General features: G+C 37.3%; 1 protein-coding gene across 2 annotated transcripts in view; it reads left to right on the forward strand.

Annotated features, from left to right (window-relative positions):
- qin overlaps positions 1 to 27,394 on the forward strand; it is an 870,645-nt gene that overhangs the window by 648,584 nt on the left and 194,667 nt on the right. The window lies entirely within an intron of this gene.

A 27,394-nucleotide genomic window follows, 5' to 3' on the forward strand; every position in this document is an offset into this window, starting at 1 on the left:
CTTAAGTCTCAGCAAACAAAAATGGGAAGCAGTGGACACTTAGCCAAAAGAAGAGGAAGGGACCCATAATCTATGCTTAAGCCATAGGGGTTAATTGAGAAGAGATTGCCTCAAATAATGAATTCTTGGTTACTTACAACGTTCATCACGATTTGGGACACCATGTGTCCAGAAGCATGTTACTCTCATTTGTTGGTGCAAACTTCTCAAAATTGCGAAGTAACTAACTACGTCCTAGTTACAAATTTCCGATAACTAATAGCAACATAGTACTCGTATTGAAGTAAAGGATTGAGGTATACTGCTAGTTTCGATCGACCCACTGGTGAAAAAAGATTTCTTTAAATTTTTTTGCATCGTTCATTCATATCGCTTTGGGTCACCCTGTGTTCGGATTGTTGTCTAACCTAATTTTTTCGCCACAATCATTTCGCGCAGTTATGGTGAATGAAGCCTACAATTTTGCTGCCTTCAGATGGCAGATTGTTGTTTAATAAGAGGAGTACCCCCCTTTTTTATATCTCGGGTAACCTATTCCATTCTAGATTGCTGTAAGGTAAGCAAATATAAGTTTTCAGATTTTTATTTATTGGAGTAGTTATTGACATGTTTTTTATCTTCAATACATAATATTTACAAGCTAATTTACTTTTTTTTTCTTTTTAAAGGCATAAAGCCTTCACATTCTGACGCACCGGTTGAATGGAAAAGAGAGAGGTTTTGGACGGCACTGTATTCCGGACAAATTGCTCATTATTTGGAACTGTTATGAGATTGACAGTGTTTTCTCTCCAGTATGTGATGATGATCCTATGTACAACCTCCAAGATAGTGACTCGTCTTCTGACACAGGCAGTGACTCTGAAGCATGTGGGTCAGCCATTTATGGGTACGAAACTCTTAAGTGATACCTCTCCAAGTCAGATTGTTCGTGATGATGTAAGCGATGACATTGGCATACCCATTTTTTATGAAACACAAGTGAACATTTATAACTAATTTTGATAGCCCTTCTGACACAGGATTAAATTGTATTCCTGAACTGCCACTGTATTGGTGGAATAACAATGAGACTCCAGCCTAGAAACCCTAGATTACACAGGACCTCCAAGATGGTAAGATTTGACGTAGAGTGACTTAAAAACAGTCAAAAAGTAAGTTGGAAACTGTACAATACAGATCTCAACAGCTGGAACCCCTCACTAGAAGAAGGAAGCATCTGTGGTGGACTGAAGACTGTGACAATGCAATAACCCAAAGACAATCAGCCTGGCTAAAGTGGAATTCTAAAAAGACCAAGGAAAATTGGGAGAACTTTTTGGAACAAAGAGACCTTTCAGCCAAGATAATTCGAGGAACCAAATGGACCTTCACACAAAACCAACTCAAATTGAGGAGAGCTTTGCTAAGAATAACTCCAGAGATTTCTAGAGAACCTTCAAGCAGACACTCAGAAAATACACTTTGCCAGGCCGCCACTTCAGAAACTTGCAAGGTAAACTGGCTTTTAACAACAAGGATAACTGCCACCTTTTAGGCCAGTACTTTAAAAACCTACTTAGCTGTGATCCACCCAGCGAAGACTTCGACTACAAACAATCCACATCAAACCTGGACTCGCTGCCTCCTTCACTGGCAGAAATTGGCCAAATCATTCAACTTCCTAGGAATAATAAGGCCGCTGGAGAGGATTCTGTCATTGCTGAATTGTGGAAATATGCTGGAAGCAATGCTGTGTGTAAGCTCACTGAGATCATCGAGGACATCTAGGAAACAGAGAAATTACCACCTGATTGGAAATCGGCTCTCATTCATCCGCTTCACAAAAAGGGAGATTTTACTGATGTAAACAACTACCGTGGATTTTCACTCGTCCCAGTAACATACAAGATTCTCTCCAAGGCATTAATAACAAGGGCAGAAAATCAGCTGGATAATAAATTGGGAGAATGTCAGGGAGGCTTCAGGAAATCCCAAGCCTGTGCTGAACAGATCCTCATCCTTAAAACTACTTGCATACTCCAGATGAGAAACCGCAAGGTGGTTGTCACCTTTGTTGATTTTAGGAAGGCCTACGACTCCATTGATAGAGAAACCTTGACCAACACCCATTCCAAGGTTAAATTTAGAGGCGAAATCTCAAAGTTTTGAGATAAAAACTGGAGTGAGACAAGGGGATGGACTTTCCCCACTTCTTTTCAACTGTGTCCTTGAAGAGGTTGCGAGAGAATGGTGCAAGGAACTGATCAACTTGGGTGTTCAGAGTGGTGTCTACTTGGGCCGTAAGAACGATGGACTGGTTGTAGATTGCCTGGCCTTTGCAGACGACATGGCACTGATTGCTGATTCTCTTGAAATGGCAATAATGCAGGTAAATTGCCTCAGGAAACAGGCTGCCAAAGTGGGTCTTCAACTGTTGCTGGAGAAAACAGAATTTTTCACCAACATCAAAGAAGCCAACAGAGAGATGTTACTAGAGGAGGGAAACATCAAGAGAACTGAGAAATTTAAATACCTCGGCAAATGGATTGAACCTAACTTATCAGAAAGAGCATCATTATCCATGGGAGTCCAAGTTGCGACTGGCCTATCGACTGACTAAGAACACCTACAACAAGAAATGCCTGTCATGCAACCTGAAACTTAAACACTACACATCAGTCATATGACCAGAAACCTTGTATGCCATGGTGTGTCTTTCCGTGAACCGAAGAGGTCTGATAGAGAAATTGGTACTCTGAGAGAGGAGAATCCTCAGGGAGATCCTAGGCCCGGTGAAGGAAGATGGGGAATTCCAAAGGCAACATAACTCCGAGCTCTATGAACATATTGAGAGGCTCTCTGACTGTGCAAGGAAAAGCGTGGTCCAATGTAAGCACGTTCAAAGGAAGAAGAAGAAGAAGAAGACAGGGTCATCAAAAGTGTCCAATATTAAAGGTAAAATCCGTAATTACATGAGGCACGGAAATGAACACAATAATAAGAGAAAGGAGAACCAATAGGAATCCAGTGTGCCTTCCATTTGTCCAATTATGGAAATGAACCAATAAAAATATTTTAACAAAAATGAGTAAATTGATAATTATTAAATTAGAAAAAGATTTAATTTAAATGATTATTTGGATGCACTCCGTAGATATGACCCCTGTAAGTCTTATGAAAATAACAAAAGCGCAGAAATGAGAAAATAGGCAGTATCAGATAAGGAAAAGTGTAACAATAACACAACCAGGGAACGAACCAAGGTTGCAGAAATGAAAGGGGGCGATAAGTGGGGAACACAAGAGAAATAAATCAAAGATTAATCATGCGCACAGTGCAATCAAGTGCTCTCCTTAAACCATCCAGAATCACAACTGTAAATAATGCAGGTAAATTGCCTCAGGGCCAAAAAAAAAAAAAAAAAACCACCACACACATCACATCAGCCAGAAAGAATCCACGATCTCCAGAACATGCCCTCAGTAACAAGTATGAAGGACAGATAAAGAAATTATTACCTCTTGTTTTTCGGCAGGTAATGACGAGAGTGATGGAGCGCCGGTTTCATTTTCGAATTCACCATCAGAAGAAACAATGACTCATGAAGAGGCAACAATGCAGCTATTTAGAATCCCAGGCTGAAACCACATCGGCTGATCGTGATCGTGCTGCGCGCAAACCCCATACAAATGTAAAACAGAAAAAAACTCTCACATTATTTTAGTGCATAAAACAGAAATGGGAAAGTTAATATCCACCTTTTCAATACAATATATTACGTGAAGGTTTACATTTAAAACATCACGTTTATTTACATTTGGTACCGGTTTCGACAATGTTTGATGTCATCATCAGCCAGGACAACTATACAAAGATATATTACATTAATCGTGACTCCTACAGTAATATTACATTGATAGTATTGAATATAAACATGAGTATAATTAAAAAGTATATACATATATAAGCTGACAGTCAGTGCGATAAAAGATTGTTTTTATAAGGTGTACACCTTTAGTTAAAAAAGGAGAAAGTAATGAAAATGAAGTATAATAATCAGCTTTTAGTGACATATTTGTCTGTTGAACAGTAGGGTTATGTTTATGAAGGCTGTGTAGCCATGTTTAACATTATAAAAGAAGTAAACACATGCTTAGTTATGAATGTTTCTACATAAAAGTATGTACAGTAAAATCTAGAAAGTATTCGAATATGGCTTGAGCTTGGACTTACTAGATTGGATGTCACATCACGTTGATGTTGGCATATAAGGATGTCCGTTGGTAGATTCTATGTTTAAGTTTTTGTACTCTAATTTTGTATGTTTATATCATACTAGCTGATGTACCCGTGCTTCGCTACGGGATTCTCAGAAAGACTGAATTTGTGGTTTTCTTAACTGAAGTCAACATAGATCATTACAAAAACGTCAGTAGGAATGTAGCGATTAAAAGCAATGTTATCATATAAAATACTCGATCAAATGGAAAACCTCACCTTTTCTCACTTTTAACGAACAGTACCACGGTGCCGATGTAACAGTCCAGAGTTACAGAGCTGGAATGACCAGGATGAACCAGTATGTTACGTACCAGTAGTATCAGAAAATGTATGAATCAGAGGAATTGCACACTAAAGAAGTTATCTACCTCTCCAGCTACTTCCCGCCAATATTCAGGCAGGCTGTTACACACGGTACGCCCGGGCGAGTTGGCCGTGTGGTTAGGGGTGCGCAGCTGTGAGCTTGCATCCGGGAGATAGTGGATTCGAACCCCACTGTCAGCAGCCCTGAAGATGGAATTCCGTGGTTTCCCATGTTCACACCGGGCAAATGCTGGTATGTACCTTAATGAAGGCCAATGCCTCATCCTGTACACTCCTAGCTCTTTTCTATCCCATCGTCGCCATAAGATCTATGTGTGTCGGTGCAACGTAAAGTGAATTTTTAAAAATACTCGGTATGCAGCAGTAATCCTATCTATCAATCAATCAATCTATCAATCAATCAATACTGACCTGCATTTAGGGCAGTCGCCCAGGTGGCAGATTCCCTATCTGTTGCTTTCCTAGCCTTAACCGAAATGATTTCAACGAAATTGGAAATTTATTGAACATCTCCCTTGGTAAGTTATTCCAATCCCTAACTCCCTTTCCTATAAACGAATATTTGCCCCAGTTTGTCCTCTTGAATTCCAACTTTATCTTCATTGTGATCTTTCCTACTTTGATAAACGCCATTCAAACTTATTCGTCAACTAATGTCATTCCACGCCATCTCTCCGCTGACAGCTCGGAACATACCACTTACATGTAATACAAGAAACAGAAAACCCTAAACCATAAATTACTTTGTCTTCAAGAAAACAAATGTAAAACTCGTGACCAAAATACAAACAACAAAGTGTTCCCTTCCCATTTGACTAACATTCCCACTACAATCAACCTATCTAATGCAACCTTCTCTAACCAAGAATTAAATCTATTAGATGAAGGCATCAAACATAATTGGCCTAATCATAAAAAGGCAGAAGACATCATCACTACCATCGGTGAAACCGAAACTAATATCGATAAACAAATCCCAATTGATAAACAGAATGACGTACGATATGAAGTAAAAAAGAAACTCCCAACTTTGATTAATGAGAACATCTAATAATAACTACATCATCTCGAAACAAATTCTAAACCTGAAATCCAAAATCAATAACAACAACGTAGTAATTACAAAAGCAGATAAGGGCAACTCCATAGTAATAATGAACAAACAAGATTACATCAATAAAACTGAAACTTTTTTTTCAGACAATACCTATACCTTAATTAACAAAGATTCAACAAACAAAATACAGCGTAACTTAAAGAACCTTCTTAAAAATTCTAACTTCATTTTAAATGATCAAGATTATCAGAAATTAACTGTAATGAACCCAAAATTACCTACAGTCAGATCACTGCCCAAAATTCATAAAAAGGATGTCCCCATTTGGCCTATAATTAATAGTATCAATAGTCCTACCTATAAAACCTCTCAATTACTACACAAATTCCTGAAAAAACACTTCAAATTTCACAACTCCAACCCCATAAAGAACTCGATTGAACTTTGTAATTCCCTAAATAAGTTCAGTCTACAACCAAACCACGTTTTATGTTCTTATGACATCACCAACATGTATACTAATATCCCTATCAACAATACTATTAACATCATAAAAAACAATCTGTTGAAACGTAGCACATTGAGTAAAATCGAAATTGATGAATGCTTAAAATTACTTAATTTCGTTTTAGACAACAACTATTTTACCTTCAATAAGAAAATTTACAAACAAGAAGGTCTAGCGATGGGAGACCCGTTATCTGGAATACTAGCCGATATATACTTAGATAATCTCGAACATAGTAAGATTATTAATAACATCAACGGACTCTGTCTTTGGCATCGCTATGTTGATGATACCATAGCTATCATTGATAAACAAATCAACAACAGCAATAACATACTATCATTTCTCAACAACTTAGATAATAATATTAAATTCACTAAAGAAGATGAGTTCAATAACTCTTTGAACTTCTTAGATATCAAAATCACACGAGCATTGAACAAATTCGACTTCCAAATATACAGAAAACCCACCTTTTCTCCAACAACCATAAAAAATGATTCTTTACATCCCAACTCGCATAAAAAAGCCACTTATCACAGTTTAATATATAGAGCATCAAAGATCCCTATGTCCTCTATTAATTTAAAGAAAGAATTACTATTCATTAAGGAAATAGCTAAATTCAATGGATTTAACACGAGTATGATTGATAAAATCATCAATAAAACCAAACTGAAACTAGCTACCAATTTAACTCCATTGAAACCCGTCAAACCAAAATACGCTAAATTCACGTTCACTAACCATAGCATTTATCCGATAACCAATTCATTAATGAAGCACGAAATGAAAATAGCCTACACAACAAAAAACACTAATCGTAATTTATTCTTCAATCACAACTCTATTAACATCACAGACAATAGTTACTCTGGATCAGGAATATACAGATTGAAATGCTCTACATGTAATTTTTCTTATGTTGGCCAAACTGGCCGCAGCTTCTCCACCAGATACGCCGAGCATTACAATGCCCAAAGACACAACAAATTCTCCGCAATGGCCAACCACATGAGGGACACAGGGCATAAATTCACCACAATAGAACAAGACCTCCTTATCCTAAAAAGAGTCTATAAAAGCAAACTCATGACAGAATATGAAAACTTACTTATTTTCCTCGACCAACATTTTAATAAAGATAAGAACCTAAATGACACTATTGATAAAAAAAGCCCCTTGTATGAACAGATTCTTATTTTATTACGAGAATCAACTTCTCACCAACATATTCTTAAAAATCTTCAACCTCACATCAGTTAGCGTTCCCACCTCCCCTACAGCTAATATACCCTCCTCCCTTCCCCCCGCCGCTAGTACCTCTAATTCAAATACAACCAATAAACCCATAGTCACACCCACCGTAACATCGCTCCCTCCAATAGCCTTACACCGTTACAACACGCGCAGTAATACACTCTCTTCCTTCCCTCCCACCAATAGCAGCCCCCCTCCAATAGTTACGTCAACGCAAACAGATCCCCCTCCAGCACAAACCTTCAGTTATAACACACGTAGCAAGAAGTCTACTGTTGCAAATACTTCTAACTCATAACGTTACAAGCTATCTTTGTCACCGTCAAATGGTAAGTGCACACGATTCTACTTCAATTTTTTCAAATATCTTTTCACACAATTAACTCTACGTTTCTTGCTTCCTTTTACAGATTCCACTTTTATATGCTTTTTCAACTAGAATATCTACAAACTCACAATTTACAACATTTGAACATCACTTCAAATTTTGAGATGGTCCATAGTGATCCTATTTGAAACTGTTCAACTTCTTTTCACCAACTTCATATCCTCAACGTGTTCTACAACTTCACCATATGCATCTGACTTTCGTCTTTTATCTTCAAGATCATGATTAACTTCGGATCTCTCGACTAACTTTGACTTTTATTCTCTCTTCTTTACTTTGATTATATACGATTTTCGCCATCGTCTAATTATAACCGCCAGACTATCAACTTTACTTTTATGCAATCTTACTACTTGTTGTATAACAATCTGTTGTTTTATCCATTGCACTTATTTTAGCAGCCTTCTAATGTTAATTTTGTTAATACTTCCACTATTATATCTCATCACATTGTATTTTCAAACCATCATTGTTATTTTTAATGTTATTTTACTTCAAATCTCTTCAAGATTTTAAAATTCATTTCATTACTACATGTTATTTAGACGCTTATTTTTAATTTAAGGTTAAGACTATAGCTGATGATGCCTTCAGGGAAGGCGAAACATGTACCACTATTAGTTAACAAATTTATGTAAATCATCCAAGACGATTTTTGTATTGATTAGGTGGTCAAATAAATAACTTAATGTTATTATTTCAATCACATACCACTTAGTCGAGCAGCTCTTCTTCTTTCTCTCAGTTCTTCCCAACCCAAACATTGCAACATTTTTGTAATGCTACTCTTTTGTCGGAAATCGCTCAGAACAAATCGAGGTGCTTTTCTTTGGATTTTTTCCAGTTCTTGAATCAGGTAATCCTGGTGGGGGTCCCATACACAGGAACCATACTCTAGTTGGGGTCTTACCAGAGACTTATATGCCCTCTCCTTTACATCCTTACTACAACCCCTAAACACCCTCATAACCATGTGCAGAGATCGGTACCCTTTATTTACAATCCCATTTATGTGATTATGATAGATGAGTGGCAACAGAAGTCACAAAGCACATCACAACAAACAATGATCAATGTAATGTTATTGTTGATCAATTTTATGAGCTTTCTATATTGTAGGCCTTCACATTTAGTTTTCTTTCGACAGTGTGATATTAGGGCGTGTTATAAAATTATTTATAGCGTAGACTGTAGTTCCTTTTTCTTGGACTTTACAAAGCGATTTTCATTAAATTCTGTTTACCCACTTCCTCGTGACTTGGCGGTGACAGGGACTAAGTAGCAAGAATCCAAATTCATGAATATCTTTGTGATCTTAGCCGGTACAGTAACAATGTATAAGACATAAATGATCGGAAATTTAATGCTATATAATATTAGTTATGTAGTATTTATCAACATGACCATTAATAACACCAATATTTGAGAATTAAATGTTAGGCCTTCCCCTAAACCATCATTTCACTCAACATAAATAAAATTATTTATGGCCTAGATTATAGCGACTTATTCCATAGATATGAATACCGATTTTCATTAAGATAGGACCACTAATAACAAATATTTGAGAATTAAATTTTAGGCCTTCCCCTAAACTACCATTTCACTCAGCGTGAATGAAATTATTTATGGCCTAGATTGTAGCGACTAATTCCCCGACTTTGCATACCGATTTTCATGAAATTCTCTTCAGCCGTTTTCTCGTGATGCGTGTACATACATCCAGACAGACAGACAGACAGACAGAAATTACAAAAAATTAAAAAGTGCATTTCCTTGTTACTGTGAACACGACTGATACAGAAATACCATCCTTATTAAATTCTGAGCATTGTACAGACAAAACTCATATTTTGTATATATAGATTACATTTTAGGCCTTCCCCTAAACTACCATTTATCTCAGCGTGTATAGCCTATATTGTAGCGACTTATTTCCCATCTTTGTCTAGCAATTTTCATTAAGGCACGACCACTAATAACATAAATATTTGAGAATTAAATTCTAGGCCTTCCCCTAAACTACCATTTCACTCAGCGTGATTAAAATAATTTATAGCCTAGATTGTAGCGGTTGATCACCCGACTTTACATTCCGATTTTCATTAAATTCTCTTCAGCCGTTTTCTCGTGATGCTTGTACATACATACATACAGACAGATAGACAGACAGACAGACAGAAATTACGGAATGGTAAAAAATGCATTTTCTTGTTACTGTGGACATGACCGATACAGAAATACCATTCTTTTCAAATTCTGAGCAATGTACAGACAAAACTCTTATTTTATATATATAGATTAGTGGATAGAGCATTTTGGATTAAGTGCAGTTCTGTTGTGATGGTATTGAAGAGATTCTTGTGCTTTGAGTTGCGAGTACATAGGTTGTTCGAGAAAGATCTTGAACCAAGACGGAACCTATAAGAAAATATAATCCGCGAATTTAGAATTACGTAAGCCAGGAAAGTATATTATTAATAAAAGAATAGAAGACTCACCTCGGATGCCAAGCCAGTATTAGATGTGTCAGAGAGGAACCAACGGACTAATTGAAGGTAAAGGCGGATGTGCACGAGTGCAGAGAAGGGCGGAGTTTCTAAGTTGGAGGGAGGGGGAGGGGAAGGGCGATAGAGGCGGGACTATAATCAGGTGGGCGCGGAGGGCGGTAGGGGTAATACTTGAGCGTGTTATGTATTGTTTTGAAGACATTGATTTTTGGGTATTTTTAGATTATTTAAAATTTTAATGAACGTGTTAAACAAGATCGTAGGTTTTTCGGAGAGGTCATGGAGATTATAATTAGGGTTATAGTACTGGTCAAGTGGTATATAGAATTGTTCTGTTGAATCAAGTGCAGGGCCTTTGTTTATTATTTCGATGATGTCTATGTCTTGGTCTAAGCCTTGAAATTTGTGTTCGTAGTCGTTTATATGTTGGTCCTACTGCAGAGAAACTTCGGTATTTGATAGCGTTTACATGTTCTGTATATCTAATTTTGAATGATCTACCGGTTTGTCCGAGATAAATACTGAGGCAGTTGTTACAATTAAATCTATATACACCTGACTTTTCAAATGGGTTGGAAGTGTTGATTGAGTTAGAATTGTGTAGAATGTCTAGGTTTCTATTATCGGTTCTGAAAGAGATGTTGATATTCTGTTTCTTAAATATGTTTGTAATTGGATGGATGTTGTTGTTAAAGGTGAAGGCTGCAAAAGTTTTTGATTTAGTAGTTTCTTTAAGAAGGTTAGATTTTGAGCGATGTTTGAACTTGCTAATTATACTTTCTATAAAACTCTTGTTGTAGCCGTTATAGAATGCTATCTTGCGTATGGTATTTAATAATTCTTTATTGAGGTCTGATTTGGACATAGGTATGTTGAAGGCTCGATATACTAGACTATTGTAAGTTGCCCGTTTATGATTAAGGGGGTGAATGGAGTCATGTTTTATTGTTGTAGCAGTATGCGTAGGTTTTCTGTAAATTTTATATTTGAAGGAAGAGGGGAGCCTAGCGATAGTAAGATCTAGGAAATTAATGGTCTTGTTGACTTCGGACTCTAATGTAAATTTAATGTCTGCATCGATAGTGTTTAAGTGTGCTAAAGTAGTAACTACGTCTATGGAACGTTGGTCCATTATGATGAATACGTCATCGACATACCTAGACCAGAGATGTATGTTGTTAAAGGTTACGTTACTGTCTATTTTTGCGTATTCTAAGAAACCTAGGTATATTTCTGCTAGGATGCCGGATGCAGGTGAGCCCATGGCTAGTGCGTCCTGCTTGTATATTGTTTTATCAAATGTGAAGTAATTATTACTGATTAAAAGCTTCAAAATAGACATGAAGTCAGAGATTTCGAGTTGGCTAAGTTGACTGTGGGTGCGTAAGTTTTTAGGAATAATATGCAAGAGTTTTTCTGGTTTGATACTTGTATACATGTTAGTGATGTCAAATGAGTGTAAAGAGTGATATGGTTGAAGTGCAAAGTCGTCTAGTTGTTTGATAAGTTGTATTGTGTTCTTTACAGATTTTTTTGACTGAAAAGTGTAATGTTTTTAAAGGAATTGCTGAATGAATTGTGCTGTTTTATACAGGGGACTAGGTCTATAGTTTACAATAGGCCGTATGGGTACGTCAGTTTTATGTATTTTAGGCTGAGCTTTTACGGTAGGTAATACTGGGTTCATGTTTATAAGTTTGCTTTTTTCGCTGTCCGTTAGGAGAAAGGATATTTTTTTCAGAGTCTGTTTTAGCTGCCGTTGGATAGCTTGAGTTGGATCTTTATTGATTATTGTAAAAGTGCTATCTGTGAAAAAAAAATTTGTTTTGGTTACGTATTCTGTTTGATCCATTATTACAGTAGTATTTCCTTTATTTGCCTTCGTAACGATGGTATGAGTATTTTTTATTTTATTTTTGAGTTGATTGATCTTTTTCCTGTTTTCAAGTTGTGATTTGGTTATGTTCGGAGTAGGTGATATAAGGGTTTTCTTAATTTGTTTATTGGCTTCATGTCTGAGCTCGTCCTGTATGTCGTGAGGCATCTTTTTGATCGCCATTTCTGTTTCTATTATTAGTTTTTTAGCAACATTTGATGGATTATAATTAGGCCAATTGTGTTTTGGGCCTTTAGACAGAATAGCGATCTCTTCATCGTCGAATGTTGCATTAGAAAGATTAATGAATGGGAGATAGAATTCGGTAGGAGAGTGGCTAGCAGTATTCGGGCTGGTTGGGTTCTTGGGTAATTTGTTTGTTGTGGAGGATTTGCTAAGAAGGGTTTGGAACTTGTTGTTTAGGGTGGACTGTTTTTGAGCTAGCAAAATGGATAATTTACTGTAGACTTTCTCTTGGAAGATATTCCATTGGGAGTCTGATAACAGCATGGCAACTTCGAGGTGGGTTTCATATAACCGTTTGTTTAAGAGTGATTTCTTCTTATGTAGAATTTTAATTCATTCCTAAGCCATAATTTGTTAGTTTGTAGACCTAGTGTCCTGTATAAAACAGCACAATTCATTCAGCAATTCCTTAAAAAACATTACACTTTTCAGTCAAAAAAAATCTGTAAAGAACACAATACAACTTATCAAACAACTAGACAACTTTGCACTTCAACCATATCACTCTTTACACTCATTTGACATCACTAACATGTATACAAGTATCAAACCAGAAAAACTCTTGCATATTATTCCTAAAAACTTACGCACCCACAGTCAACTTAGCCAACTCGAAATCTCTGACTTCATGTCTATTTTGAAGCTTTTAATCAGTAATAATTACTTCACATTTGATAAAACAATATACAAGCAGGACGCACTAGCCATGGGCTCACCTGCATCCGGCATCCTAGCAGAAATATACCTAGATTTCTTAGAATACACAAAAATAGACAGTAACGTAACCTTTAACAACATACATCTCTGGTCTAGGTATGTCGATGACGTATTCATCATAATGGACCAACGTTCCATAGACGTAGTTACTACTTTAGCACACTTAAACACTATCGATGCAGACATTAAATTTACATTAGAGTCCGAAGTCAACAAGACCATTAATTTCCTAGATCTTACTATCACTAGGCTCCCCTCTTCCTTCAAATATAAAATTTACAGAAAACCTACGCATACTGCTACAACAATAAAACATGACTCCATTCACCCCCTTAATCATAAACGGGCAACTTACAATAGTCTAGTATATCGAGCCTTCAACATACCTATGTCCAAATCAGACCTCAATAAAGAATTAAATACCATACGCAAGATAGCATTCTATAACGGCTACAACAAGAGTTTTATAGAAAGTATAATTAGCAAGTTCAAACATCGCTCAAAATCTAACCTTCTTAAAGAAACTACTAAATCAAAAACTTTTGCAGCCTTCACCTTTAACAACAACATCCATCCAATTACAAACATATTTAAGAAACAGAATATCAACATCTCTTTCAGAACCGATAATAGAAACCTAGACATTCTACACAATTCTAACTCAACACTTCCAACCCATTTGAAAAGTCAGGTGTATATAGATTTAATTGTAACAACTGCCTCAGTACTTATCTCGGACAAACCGGTAGATCATTCAAAATTAGATATACAGAACATGTAAACGCTATCAAATACCGAAGTTTCTCTGCAGTAGGACAACATATAAACGACTACGAACACAAATTTCAAGGCTTAGACCAAGACATAGACATCATCGAAATAATAAACAAAGGCCCTGCACTTGATTCAACAGAACAATTCTATATATCACTTGACCAGTACTATAACCCTAATTATAATCTCAATGACCTCTCTGAAAAACCTACGATCTTGTTTGACACGTTCATTAAAATTTTAAATAATCTAAAAATACCCAAAAATCAATCAGTCTTCAAAACAATACATAACACGCTCAAGTATTACCCCTACCGCCCTCCGCGCCCACCTGATTATAGTCCCGCCTCTATCGCCCTTCCCCTCCCCCTCCCTCCAACTTAGAAACTCCTTCCTTCTCTGCACTCGTGCACATCCGCCTTTACCTTCAATTAGTCCGTTGGTTCCTCTCTGACACATCTAATACTGGCTTGGCATCCGAGGTGAGTCTTCTATTCTTTTATTAATAATATACTTTCCTGGCTTACGTAATTCTAAATTCGCGGATTATATTTTCTTATAGGTTCCGTCTTGGTTCAAGATCTTTCTCGAACAACCTATGTACTCGCAACTCAAAGCACAAGAATCTCTTCAATACCATCACAACAGAACTGCACTTAATCCAAAATGCTCTATCCACTAATATGATATAAACATACAAAATTAGAGTACAAAAAACTTATACATAGAATCTACCAATGGACATCCTTATATGCCAATATCAATGTGCTGTGACATCCAATCTATTTAGTCCAAGCTCAAGCCATATTAAAATACTTTCTAGATCTATTTAGTCCAAGCTCAAGCCATATTAAAATACTTTCTAGATTTTACTGTATATATTTTTATGTAGAAACATTCATAACTAAGCATGTGTTTACTTCTTCTATAATGTTAAACATGGCTACACAGCCTTCATAAACATAACCCTACTGTTCAACAGACAAATATGTCACTAAAAGCTGATTATTATACTTCATTTTCATTACTTTCTCCTTTTTTAACTAAAGGTGTACACCTTATAAAAACAATCTTTTATCGCACTGACTGTCAGCTTATATATGTATATACTTTTTAATTATACTCATGTTTATATTCAATACTGTCAATGTAATATTACTGTAGGAGTCACGATTAATGTAATACATCTTTGTATAGTTGTCCTGGCTGATGATGACTTCAAACATTGTCGAAACCGGTACCAAATGTAAATAAACGTGATGTTTTAAATGTAAACCTTCACGTAATATATTGTATTGAAAAGGTGGATATTAACTTTCCCATTTCTCTATTGTGAATCTTGATTCAATACGGAACCTGAAGAATGAAATTCTTAATGTTAAATAAAACAGTCATAATTGTAAGAAAAGTGTTGTTATATTTTTTGTACAACTGAAAAAAGGTATTGCTGTACAATTTATGTTAATAGATTATGTAACATGTACTGTATTTGTTTTTTAGTTTTTCACGATTTTTTATTATCCGGATCAGTTCCGGTTCTACTTAATCCGGATAAACAAGGTTCTTGTGTACCACAGAACTTAGGCCTACAACCAATATACAGACAATTCAGACATCATTATTGTGGATGTTAATCACCAGCACCAGTGAATTTTTACAATTTATAGAACTGATAACTATGCTCAATTTCATATTATGTTGAATGATAACGTTCTGAAGTATGTAGGAAGTTGCGTATATTGATCTGAAGACACTTTTAAAACTCGGTTAGCTAGACATAAGTCACATGCCATCACACACATATGACCAAGGAGGTGAATGTGGACAACAGTCTCATAAATATGAATGTATACGTAGGTGGTTTGAAAAGTTCTCGGAATGTACTAGAATTAAGTATCTTACCTCGTTGGAACTGCTTTTACTTTTCAACATAGTCTCCCTGTAGACTAATGCATTTGGTCCAGCGATGTTCCAATGCCTTGATCCCATCTCGAAAATGAGATTCCTCCAGGCCTGCTAAATACCTCTCCAATTCGGCTCTCAGTTCTTCCCTTGTAGAAAATCTCCATCCACCAAGGGAAACTTTCAGCTTGGGGAATAGATGTGGCAATAATTCGTACCCCAGTTCTTGAAGTTTTGCCATGGCAATAACACTTGTGTGTGGTGGAGAGTTGTCCTGATGAAAGATGACCTTTTTCCCTGCCAAACCAGGCCTTGTTTCGCATATCTTTTCCTGTAGTAGTCTAGGAGGTTTGCATAGTATTGCTCCGTAATTGTTTGGCCAGTAGGAAGATAATCTATCAGCAGAATGCCTCTTGCATCCCAGAAAACTGAGGCCATGACCTTTCTGGCCGAACGCACTGCCTTTGCTTTCTTTGGTGGTGGTGAATCAGCATGTTTCCACTGCTTTGACTGCTGTTTTGTCTCTGGAGTATAGTAGTGGACCCAAGTTTCATCTGTAGTCACAAACCAGCACAAAAGATCTTGTTGGTTTCACTGAAAACGGGCCAGACTTTGTTCGGACATTTCCAATCTGGTGCGTTTATTGTCCACTGTCAAGAACCGCGGCACCCATCTTGCGGATAAATTTTTCATACCCAATTCTTCGGTTAAAATATAATAAACCCGTTCAGGAGACATCCCTATGGCTTCAGCAATCTCCCGCACTTTCAGTCGATAACACTTTTTGGTCGTCCACTACGCGGATCATCATTCAAGCTCTCCCGACCAAATTTAAACTCGCTGGTTCACTTGGCAACAGTTGAAAATGAAGGAGCAGGGTCCCCCAGTGTGTTCTGAAAGTCGGCATGAATTTCGTTTGCTTTTATACCTTTCTTTACAAAGTATTTAATCACTGCTCGAATCTCAGTTTTTTCCATTGTCACAAATCACATCGTGGGAACAACAACAAAGAGTCATCACTACCACACTCCTACAGCTAGAGCACTGACGCGCCGCGTGTTCACTCACAAAGGATGTGTGATTAATGCGCGGGAACCTCGTTGCTCTAGCACTGACATCTAGCGGTGATTCCGAGAACTTTTCAAACCGTCCTCGTAGATACCGCAGTTAATACGATATGCCAAGTTGAATGAAGATTTGCAGTTACCATCTTTAAATGCTTGGAGAATTTTACTTACAGGTTGAATGACCACACTGTAGGTTAATCACTTACGGTGCAGACATAGTCGAATCCAGTTTAAGTAGTATCATTTACGTAGCACATCCAAAGATGTTTGAGAATCCAAATGTAGCTCTTTAGTCAAGTATGCCCAGTCAACTATGCCTGCATATCCACTTATTGAAGTAATTTTTGGAGGAACTATTGAAGAATGTGATGGCAAGGTTTGTGAAACTCATACTCCAGCAAATTAAAAGGATGATTGTGATCTGATGATAGGGAACTCTGCGTTTGTTTTAGTGAACACTTTGAAGTCTGAGGAAAAGTGCGTATTTTTTAAAGTGTTTCTCTTCATCATGTAACTACATCTTAGACAAATTTCTGTTCAAAGATGTTTTAATTAATCCAGAAGTTGCAAATACTTCTGCTATAAGTAAGGCATTATTTTCTAGCCTTAATTTTTCATTAAGAAGTTTTTGAAGAATCTGACTAGTGAAACGGAATATTTAGAGAAAGAAACTGATATTCTGCACTCTGTTCTGTAACTTCCAGCTCGAAGAAACAGATCTGGTAAAAGGAAGAATAGATGTTCAGTGGGCGGATGTCAGATGAAATCAGTTGATGGTGTACTTAAATATGACATCTCTAAGGTGATGCTTGCTATTTTATCAATTCCACATAGCAATGCGGAATGTGAAAGGATTTTTAGCAGAGGCACAAAGGCAAAAACACAGTTCAGCTCCGTGCTGTCTGAACAAACTTTGGAGAAACATTTAATCTCAAAATCAGTTCAGCTTGGCAAGTGCTTTAAACAAAAATTTAGTTCAGAGTTTCTGAAGAGGGCTAAGTCAGCTACGGGTGTGTTGAACAACAATTAGTCATAATGTGTTCTGCATGTTGAAGGATGAGAAGTCACATGTTCCTAAAGTTCACGTATGTCCAGTATTTAGTATTCACATATAAATAATAGTGGTGTGTTTCCTCCGGAGAGGCCTGGTGCAGGTCTTGCGAATTGACGCCATATAGGTGACCTGTGCATCTGTGAGGATTGGGCCGTACCCATGATGAATTCTAATGCTGAAGATGGGCACACACACACACACACACACACACACACACACACACACACACACACCCAGCCTCCAAGCCATTGGAATTAACCAATGAAGGTTAAAATCCCCGACCCGGCCAGGAATCGAACCCGGGATCCTCTGGACCAAAGGCCAGCATGCTAACCATTTAGCCAGGGAGCCATACATATAAATAATGAGAAATGTACATATGTAGGTCAAATAGAGTTGTTAATGTATTGAATTACAATGAATTGGTACATGTTCTGACATCAGTGATGTGTCGTAATACGTCACGATTCACTGCTAAATTGTTTCTGATTTCTTACCTTTGAATGTTGCCATGTCTGGAGTATTGCAGCTGTCAACATTTCGAGCTAACCATTCTTGGGCAGGCAAGGACAGATACTTGAACTACACACAATTTCTCCATGTATGAAATCACAGTCAAATATTCTACCTGCCTTATAACTAAGAATTGTTATCATCATCATGCCAACAAGAACAACTCAATTATTTTATTTTATTGGAACTATCATATGTGTTCAATATCTTTGTCTTCATTTTATTTGAACCAAACATTTGTGCTCCAGAACATTCTCCAGACATAAGTTTTTTATTAACGCATTCGGTAATCCATATCATTTTCATGTGCGTTTGTCCTTGTCTATTGTATGTACTTATTTTTACAATTATTCAGATGATGTCTACAAAATATACAAAACATGTACCGATGTTTGCTAATAGTTCATTTTAAAAATCTTTTAGCATTGTAAAGATAGAACATTTGACTATACCTTTCGAATAAGTATGTCTGCAGCAGTCATGACCACATTTTCGATTGTATTACCAGCATTTGCATCACCCCTTAAAGCTTTAAAAAAACACCTTTTCTCCACTTCTCAATGCTTTTGTCTTATGTTTCACGTGGAAAGTCCAGAATCCATCTTCTCATTACTTTGCACAGAATTTTCAGATACATACATACATACATACATGCTGCACCCGTCCACCTCCCGAGTCCCAGACTAGCATTTATCTCAGGGGTGTCGGTTCATTATTTAAGTCATCAAATATAAATATAGCGGCATAAATGAACACGGGAATGAACGGAGCAATTAAAAATTAAAATGGGGAAAACTCGATTGTAAACTTGAATTTAAGGACTCCATGATAGGACTAGGAAGTGACTGTTAACTTTAAAAAGGGCATCATCTAACTACAATAAAAAGATTATGAGAATGGTTTCCTTTGAAATAATTTGCCAGAAGGAGCAGTTTATTATGCCATCCGGCGTACGAAACTTTGATACATTTGGCAACGAAATTTAAATTCCCACACATGTTACATAAATAAATCACTTGCTATACCGCAAGTGGTATCAATATGTTGCTGGGTTGCTTCTGAAAGAAATTACAAGTGGAGTATAACTTATGGGTCAATTCCATTTGAATCGAACCGTTGTTCAAGGATATAGCTTCCTTCTATTGGGAGCCCGAGCATAACCCATGTTACGGTCGGCTTCCCGATTTAACTAAGATGATGTACCCCGGCTATATACATTTTTCCGAGACCGGTACTCGGACTGGGTAATGTTTCTCGTGAATTACGAAAAATGGATTACACGGACAGTTCCTATCATACGATGTCCAGCCGATGCCATACCACTGAATTAGCATTTACATTTTATTTACACATGATTTGAAATGTTACAAAGTAGCCTCAGTAGACTACTGCCACAGATGAGATAACGAGAAGCGGTGGGAAATACCGTGCGGAAACCGTACGATAACGAGGTAACAAATGACTATAATATTTCTCACTCTTATTATTCAACATACGAATAGAGGGATGTTGTCACCAATTAATTTAATCCACTATCATCAGAATATTCATTTATCCATGAAATTATCATCCTTGAAATTATTATTATTACTATTATTATTATTATTATTATTATTATTATTATTATTATTATTATTATTATTATTATTAATGAATCGGTCACTTCCGCCAAAAATGCATTAGGATATCGGTCGCAATCACAATTATTTCACTGATCAACCAACGTCATCATTACTGTTATTATTATGACAATTATTATTAAGCTGACCGCGATGATTTAACATCGTCCTTACATTACTATTATTATTATCGGTTGCATATTATCATTTAGATTCCCGTTTAACATCTTTATCAACGCTCATTTACTTAAGGCGGTCCAAATCTTTATCTGCAATATTTATTATTATTATTATTATTATTATTATTATCACGACATCATGATTGTCATCGCTCGTCATTACAATGATTACACTCTACGATCATTTATGTGGACTCTTAACTCTCATTATCCTTAGATCCGTAGTATCTCAACGAATAGCGGTGCAGTCTATTTATTTCGTACATGCTGTCACGGGTTCGAATTCTACCCGCTACGTAACTCAGTATTTCTCTGTGACACTGCCCGTACATTTTACACTGATTTCAATATCCTAAGTGTCTCTCGTACGGAATTTATATCCCTTTCTATCTCAATATTCCTTGATTCATTTATTTCTCACAGAATTTTCAACTGACTTATTTATTCACTTCTGACATCGTACGACCTTTTTATTATCTGACTGCAGATTCTTTAACATTTTTGTATCTCATTTTGATCTACGCCTTAGTTCGTTCTCCACAAATAATCGTAACATCTTGAAATTATATTTACCAAAATTTGACAATCATGGTTTCGTAATATTAGTCCTACGTGTTCCAGCTAATGAATTGCAACTTTAAGACACAACATTTATACGTAAAAATATTGGACCGTAATTTAAACCACACGTTCATTAACATGTACGGATTATTAGCACCGATCTTAAATTTCAATATTATTAATTTATAAAGTTAAATTACCACACTCTTTAATTCCGAATTAAAAACGACATCCCGTCATTAAATGATTCCCGACAAACTCAACACCTGATCACTTAAACTTATTATTACGCACGGCTCACTAAATTTCCGATATCACATGAATTATTATTATATCCAATTTAAAAAAAAAATTATTCTTCAAAAAAAGTAGTTTTATTTTTATTTATTATTATTAATTTTAAAAAAAAATTATTTTCGCCTGTTACACGGTAGTCCACTCTTAATATGTTTAACGCATAACCCCTTTTACAATTTCGATTTATTCTGGCACTAATCAATCCAGATACGATTTACTTGGAATATTATTATTATTATCGCTTCTCACAAATTTTAACAACTTCACTTTGAAAATATGAACATACTAATCAACAACAAAACACAACTGGTATGACGAGGCTGGACTTACCTTCAATGTCATTACATCGCTCGTTAAAATGACAAACATAAAAGGACATATCGGGTCTATTTAACTATAATAACCAAAATCAAATGTAAAGAAAATTATTCTTGAATACGAAGAAAATATGAATGCATGCATGACTTAACGTACTACCCTATATCTACAAAATTTACATCTACAACGAACTGAATACATAAAAAGACCCGATTATTTACATTGTTATTATTTACTACTGTCCGTGCTACAAATTTAGGATGGGGTCGTTAAGCGACTCGTCTTGTTACAGAAGGTAACCAAGTCTAATCAAATTATTCCCATTTTTCCCATCACGATAACATTTCCCAAATATTATTTACATTATGTACTCATCTTAGTTTCTCGGTATTCCATTACAGCTTTGCAGATGAGAGGCTCCTTTCGGCCCCTCTCTGCATTTTACTCCTCCATTCTTGATGGCGTAGTTCCACAAAAGATTTCCTGGCACATTACCATTTTACACTAATACCTTAATTATCACCAAACTTCACCATTGACAACGTTAACACTGGACACATTACTTTTATAAAACAAATTAATATCCTAGACCCAAAAATTTAATATTTACACTATTTTAATCTTCGTCCAATTACCGCACAATGGACCTGGACACGTACGACAAGGTGTCAAATTGTACGCCTGTCGCGATTTATGTCGTCCGACGCGATACGCCCGTTTCATACGGCACTCTTGAAGTGTTCATGATAGCGGTTCGATATTGCAAAGTACAGGCTATTATTCCCTTAAAGTACTGATCGTCACACAGTATGTTATTTACGTACTTATTGTGGTACAATTTATATTACTCTCTTACAGTGCAATTAATTTACTTCACTGATATTTATAACTGACAAACACTGCCCTACGTTAACTATTTCCAGTTCACGTTGCTTGAGCGCGATCACATTTTCTAAACACTGGCGGATGCTCGCGCCATTAAATGTTGAGTTACTGTACGCCCGTAGAATTCGAAGTTGGCCGCGACCGATGGTTCAGCTCCAGAGATTCATTTCAAGTGTGTTGGCGAGTATCCCTTGTCCCGTATATATGGATGAAGCTTTCCCTCGCGGATTCATTGACGTCATACCCCTGAGGGAGGGGGTGGATTTTTAATATCGGTACTTGCACTCCGAATTGGACGTTAAAATTTATATCAAATTAATTCACTCCGCTAGCATATTTGCTGGATTAAATATGAACTCCTGGCGATCACAGATTTAGGAGATACGGGTGGATTTAGCTCCTCACATTTCGCGCCTTCGGAAGCGTCCCTTACAACGTGGTCTTCGCCCAGCCAATGACATTCAAGCTGTCTGGTTTCCAAGAAATCCAGCCTTCAATTTATTTAATTTGCCAATAATTATTGATTATTTTTCCATGCGTGACATCTAATAAATTCATTACATCGATCCGTGTACTCACAATAATTTATTACTGATTACTTTTGAAGTTACGAGAATATCTCGTCCATCATTCCTTAAGATGGTATCCCTGAGTCTTCCATCAAATTTTAGCGATTGGCCGGCAAGCGGTCACGTGATTTAACCCCTCAGCGCCGACCTTTATACGTGGTATAGACCCCCTTTTCCTCCGTAGCCGCCGACATCTATACGTGGTATAGACCCACACATGGTTTCGCATTTACGGCTATAGCGCGAAGAATTTTGGTGTTATGGATATGCAAATTGTTTTGTTTCCAAGAAGACATTTTCGGGTTTATCAGTGTTCTAAATAAGAATTGAAAATTGTTAAAGTGTAGTTGCTTTTGCAAGGATAAGTATTTGTCAATTATGTCTGAGCACCAATCCCTGCTTTTTTAAAAGTCCGTTTGCTTCATTCATTCCCACAGAATAAAATAAAGAAATGATGATCTGAGAAGTTTGTCCTTTCGTGTGATGTTCTTTGCTCTAATTTTGTATTAAGAGTGCGGTTTATTTATTATATTTGTCTTTATTTCTCAGCTTGTAGTCTTTTCGTAACTCTCCACGAGTGCTCTGTGCAGGCATCAGTTAGTGCTGCTTTCTGTCATACGACACGAGAAGCACTTGTGCATGGTATATATCTCGTTTGAAAGACGATGTATCGACCTTTTAATCTGAAATATGTATCGAGTTGGTTTGATTCGTCATAAATGTTATTCCCCTCATTCAGTTTCGTCCTGCCGCTTTCGGTACCGCTGCAGCTTCATCAGCTTGTGTGACGCACCGCGCTCAATGGCTGGCTCCTGCTGAGAGTAACATGCTTGAAATATAGTATAATTCAAATGAAAGTTTAGTCGGAAGTAGTAGTGGCAGTGTTAGCAGTAGTGATAATGAAATAGATGATGTGGCTGTGGCCGATGCAGCGGTAAATAATGAGAGTGACGATGAGGAGGAACCAGTACTTGGAAATTTCGTGTAGGAGACTATAGATACGCATACATGTCAAAGGGAAGTTTTCAACAGTGAATTATGATTCCTAGATTCTCCAATAATATTTAGACAAGTCACAGGGACAAACATTCAGCAGTTATCTTATCAGTTTGAGCTGATGGAAGGTTTGTTTACGTAGTACAAAATACGCTTCTCGGGCGGGAAACGAAATATTCAAGGCCGGCGCGCATCAGATAATACAGTTCCAAGGTTGCAGGAAATACGTTTTATCAGGAAATTAGCACCCAAGAGTGAGAAATCCAAATCTCAGAGACGTATCGCGTGTTCAAAACACGGTGAAAAGAAGACGTCGGTATACTGCTGCCAGGAGTGTGCCTTGGGTCTCTGTCTCGAAGAGTGCTTCGAACTCTATCACACGGAACTAAATTACTAAGGAAATGTGAAACAATTATGTAATTATCTTCATGTAGATAGTTCTACCATAAGGAATTCCAAATTTCGTGAATATCGGGCCACTCTGATACTAGTAGTAAAGCTTTAAGTGAATCAATGTATTTCAGTCGCGCGTAGTTGAAATCTCATCCGGCCGCGGGATAGGAAGCTCTTTAAACGGCTGCGACGCTGAGGGTTTAAATCTCCACCTGCCCGAACCTAGGCTAGCGAATGTCCTTGCAACCGCTGTAGCTTTCCATGACGTCACGGGAATCTCCGTCCTGCCAAAAATATCCCAGCGCATTACTTATGTTGCGAGCTTCCTTTGTGTCACCTACCCCTTCTCTTTCTGACCAAGACTTATTTGTGGACTTGTATTTCCTTGTTCGCCAACTAATGAGATCCCCTGCTGTGAAGTAGCTAAATGTTGTTGTGTCGAGCTAATCCGTCAGGCTCCAGTCTGTCGTCCTTCCTTCGCTCATATTTCGACATTACACAGATGAAATATTTTCAACTACACTTCTGTATTTCAATAAATGTACCATATATTATTTTATCAATCAAATCATGATTGACTTTGGGCCTAAGTCACTCGGGTTCAATACATACATACATACATTATCATTATAGACTGTTATGCCTTTCAGCGTTCAGTTTGCAAGCCTCTGTGAATTTACTAAATGTCGCCACAACCCTCGATTTGCAACTAGTGTTGTGGCCACATTTAGTTCTATACCTCTTATATTTAAATCGTTAGAAACCGAGTCTAACCACCGTCATCTTGGTCTACCTCTACTTCTCTCACCTTCCATAACAGAGTCCATTATTCTCCTAGGTAATCTATCCTCCTCCATTCACCTCACATGACCCCACCACCGAAGCCGGTTTATGTGTACAGCTTCATCCATAGAGTTCATTCCTAAATTAGCCTTTATAACCTCATTCCGAGTACCCTCCTGCCATTGTTCCCACCTGTTTGTACCAGCAATCATTCTCCCTACTTTCATGTCTGTTACTTCTAACTTATGAATAAGATATCCTGAGTCCACCCAGCTTTCGTTCCCGTAAAGCAAAGTTGTCTGAAAACAGACCGATGTAAAGATAGTTTCGTCTGGGAGCTGACTTCCTTCTTACAGAATACCGTTGATCGTAACTGAGAGCTCACTGCATTAGCTTTACTACACCTTGATTCAATCTCACTTACTATATTACCATCCTGGGTGAACACACAACTTAAATACTTGAAATTATCGACCTGTTCTAGCTTTGTATCACCAATCTGACATTCAATTCTGTTGAATTTCTTACCTACTAATATCAATTTGGTCTTTGAGAGGCTAATTTTCATACCATGCTCATTGCACGTATTTTCAAGTTCCAAGATGTTAGACTGCAGGCTTTCGGCACAGTCTGCTATTAAGACCAAGTCGTCAGCATAGGCCAGGCTGCTTACTACATTTCCACCTAACTGAATATCTCCCTGCCATTTCTAGTCCCAATTCCTCCAGCTGACAAATCTACCCACATTATTCGCTCATTTACGTGCCTAACAGAAACTATGTTGCATGCAATGGTATTCCTGATAAAGAGCCCTACCCCAGACTCTGGCCTTCCCTTTCTAACATCTGTCAAGTACTCTTTATAATCTCCTATCTCTTCCTCGTTATCACTCCTTACCCGAATATCACTTACTCCTAGCACATCCAGAATCATCCTCTTTGCTGACTCAGCCAGTTGTAGATTCTTTCTTCCATAATCCCTATTAATATTGATAGCTCCCCATTGAATTCCATTTTGTTCGCCAAGTTGTTTCCTAGGCGTCCCTCGCCTGTCAGATGGGAGTGGGACTCAGTTACTCCCATAGGTCCGAGGCTTGATTAAAATGTTCTGAGCTCGGTAAATTCATGAAGTAGGATGCTACCCTACTTGCACATAGTCCAAGTGAGGATCTCTCCTCTAACGGGTTGTGGACCACCGGTGAATTGTATAGTCCTAGCCGCCTGAGTACAAGGAGGGCCATGACTCAGAATACGTCCGAGATGCCCACTCCCATTCCCTAGCAACTGGTATCCCAACTCTCAGGAAAACTTACTAGGCCACTCTGCCATTGCCCATGGTTCACGAACTAGGACGTGACTACAGTAACCCACGTACCTAAATTTTGAAAAACAAAACAAGGACTGAGTCCCAACTTAATTAATAATGCAATAGTGTATTACTAAGTATTAACAAGAAAGAAACTTATAATAATTCACTAGGATATCAAAAGCACACACACTCACAGCAATAAACTGAGAGGTTATCCCACACATGATTCGCTTGTTGGGTAAATGAGCTTGGACTTCATAGCGGCATGGCTGTTACATGGTTGCCACTTTCAACACTTTTGAAAGGTACTTTAATGCACAATTTCAATTAAGAATTGGTACCAAACTGCTTTTTTGCAGTAAAAAGTGAAGCTAAATGGAATGAGATGTTATACGTATAATGGTTATTTGGAAATAATGTTCCTTTTTATGAATGTAAAGTATTTGTAATGCTTTAATGAAGTTGTTCCGACTCATTTCCCATGTTTTTTTGTTTGTTTTGATTGTCTCTCAGGTTCTTTGAGGTAGGTTTTAGGTATTTACGTGAGTTACTCCCCATAAAACCATCTGATCGAAGACTGTATTGATATCCCTCTTGTTTTTGTTTCCTCTGTACTCTTATGAGGCTGCTTTTATTATATTCCTTGTTTCTTATGGTTTCCTTACTTTGTTATATTGTTTGATTTTGCACTCATGAAATCAGTGATTGAAAATATCGCAAAACATTGGCTGTGTTTACGTTTCCCAGATTTCAGTGTTAGAACGTTCAATATTTAACCAAAATAATCTGAACAAATTTGGCACTTTGTTTTCCATACACCTAGTGATGAGAAAATTTATGGAAGCAAACATATCATGGTTCATGTTTGTGGGTTACTGTAGTCACGTCCTAGTTCGTGAACCATGGGCAACGGCTGAGTGGCCTAGTAAGTGGTCCTGAGAGTCGGGATACCAGTTGCTATGGAATGGGAGTGGGCATCTCGGACATATTCTGAGTCGTGGCCCTCCTTGTGCTCAGGCGGCTAGGA

The sequence above is a fragment of the Anabrus simplex genome, chromosome 1 (assembly GCF_040414725.1).
Source record: "Anabrus simplex isolate iqAnaSimp1 chromosome 1, ASM4041472v1, whole genome shotgun sequence".
Taxonomy (NCBI): domain Eukaryota; kingdom Metazoa; phylum Arthropoda; class Insecta; order Orthoptera; family Tettigoniidae; genus Anabrus; species Anabrus simplex.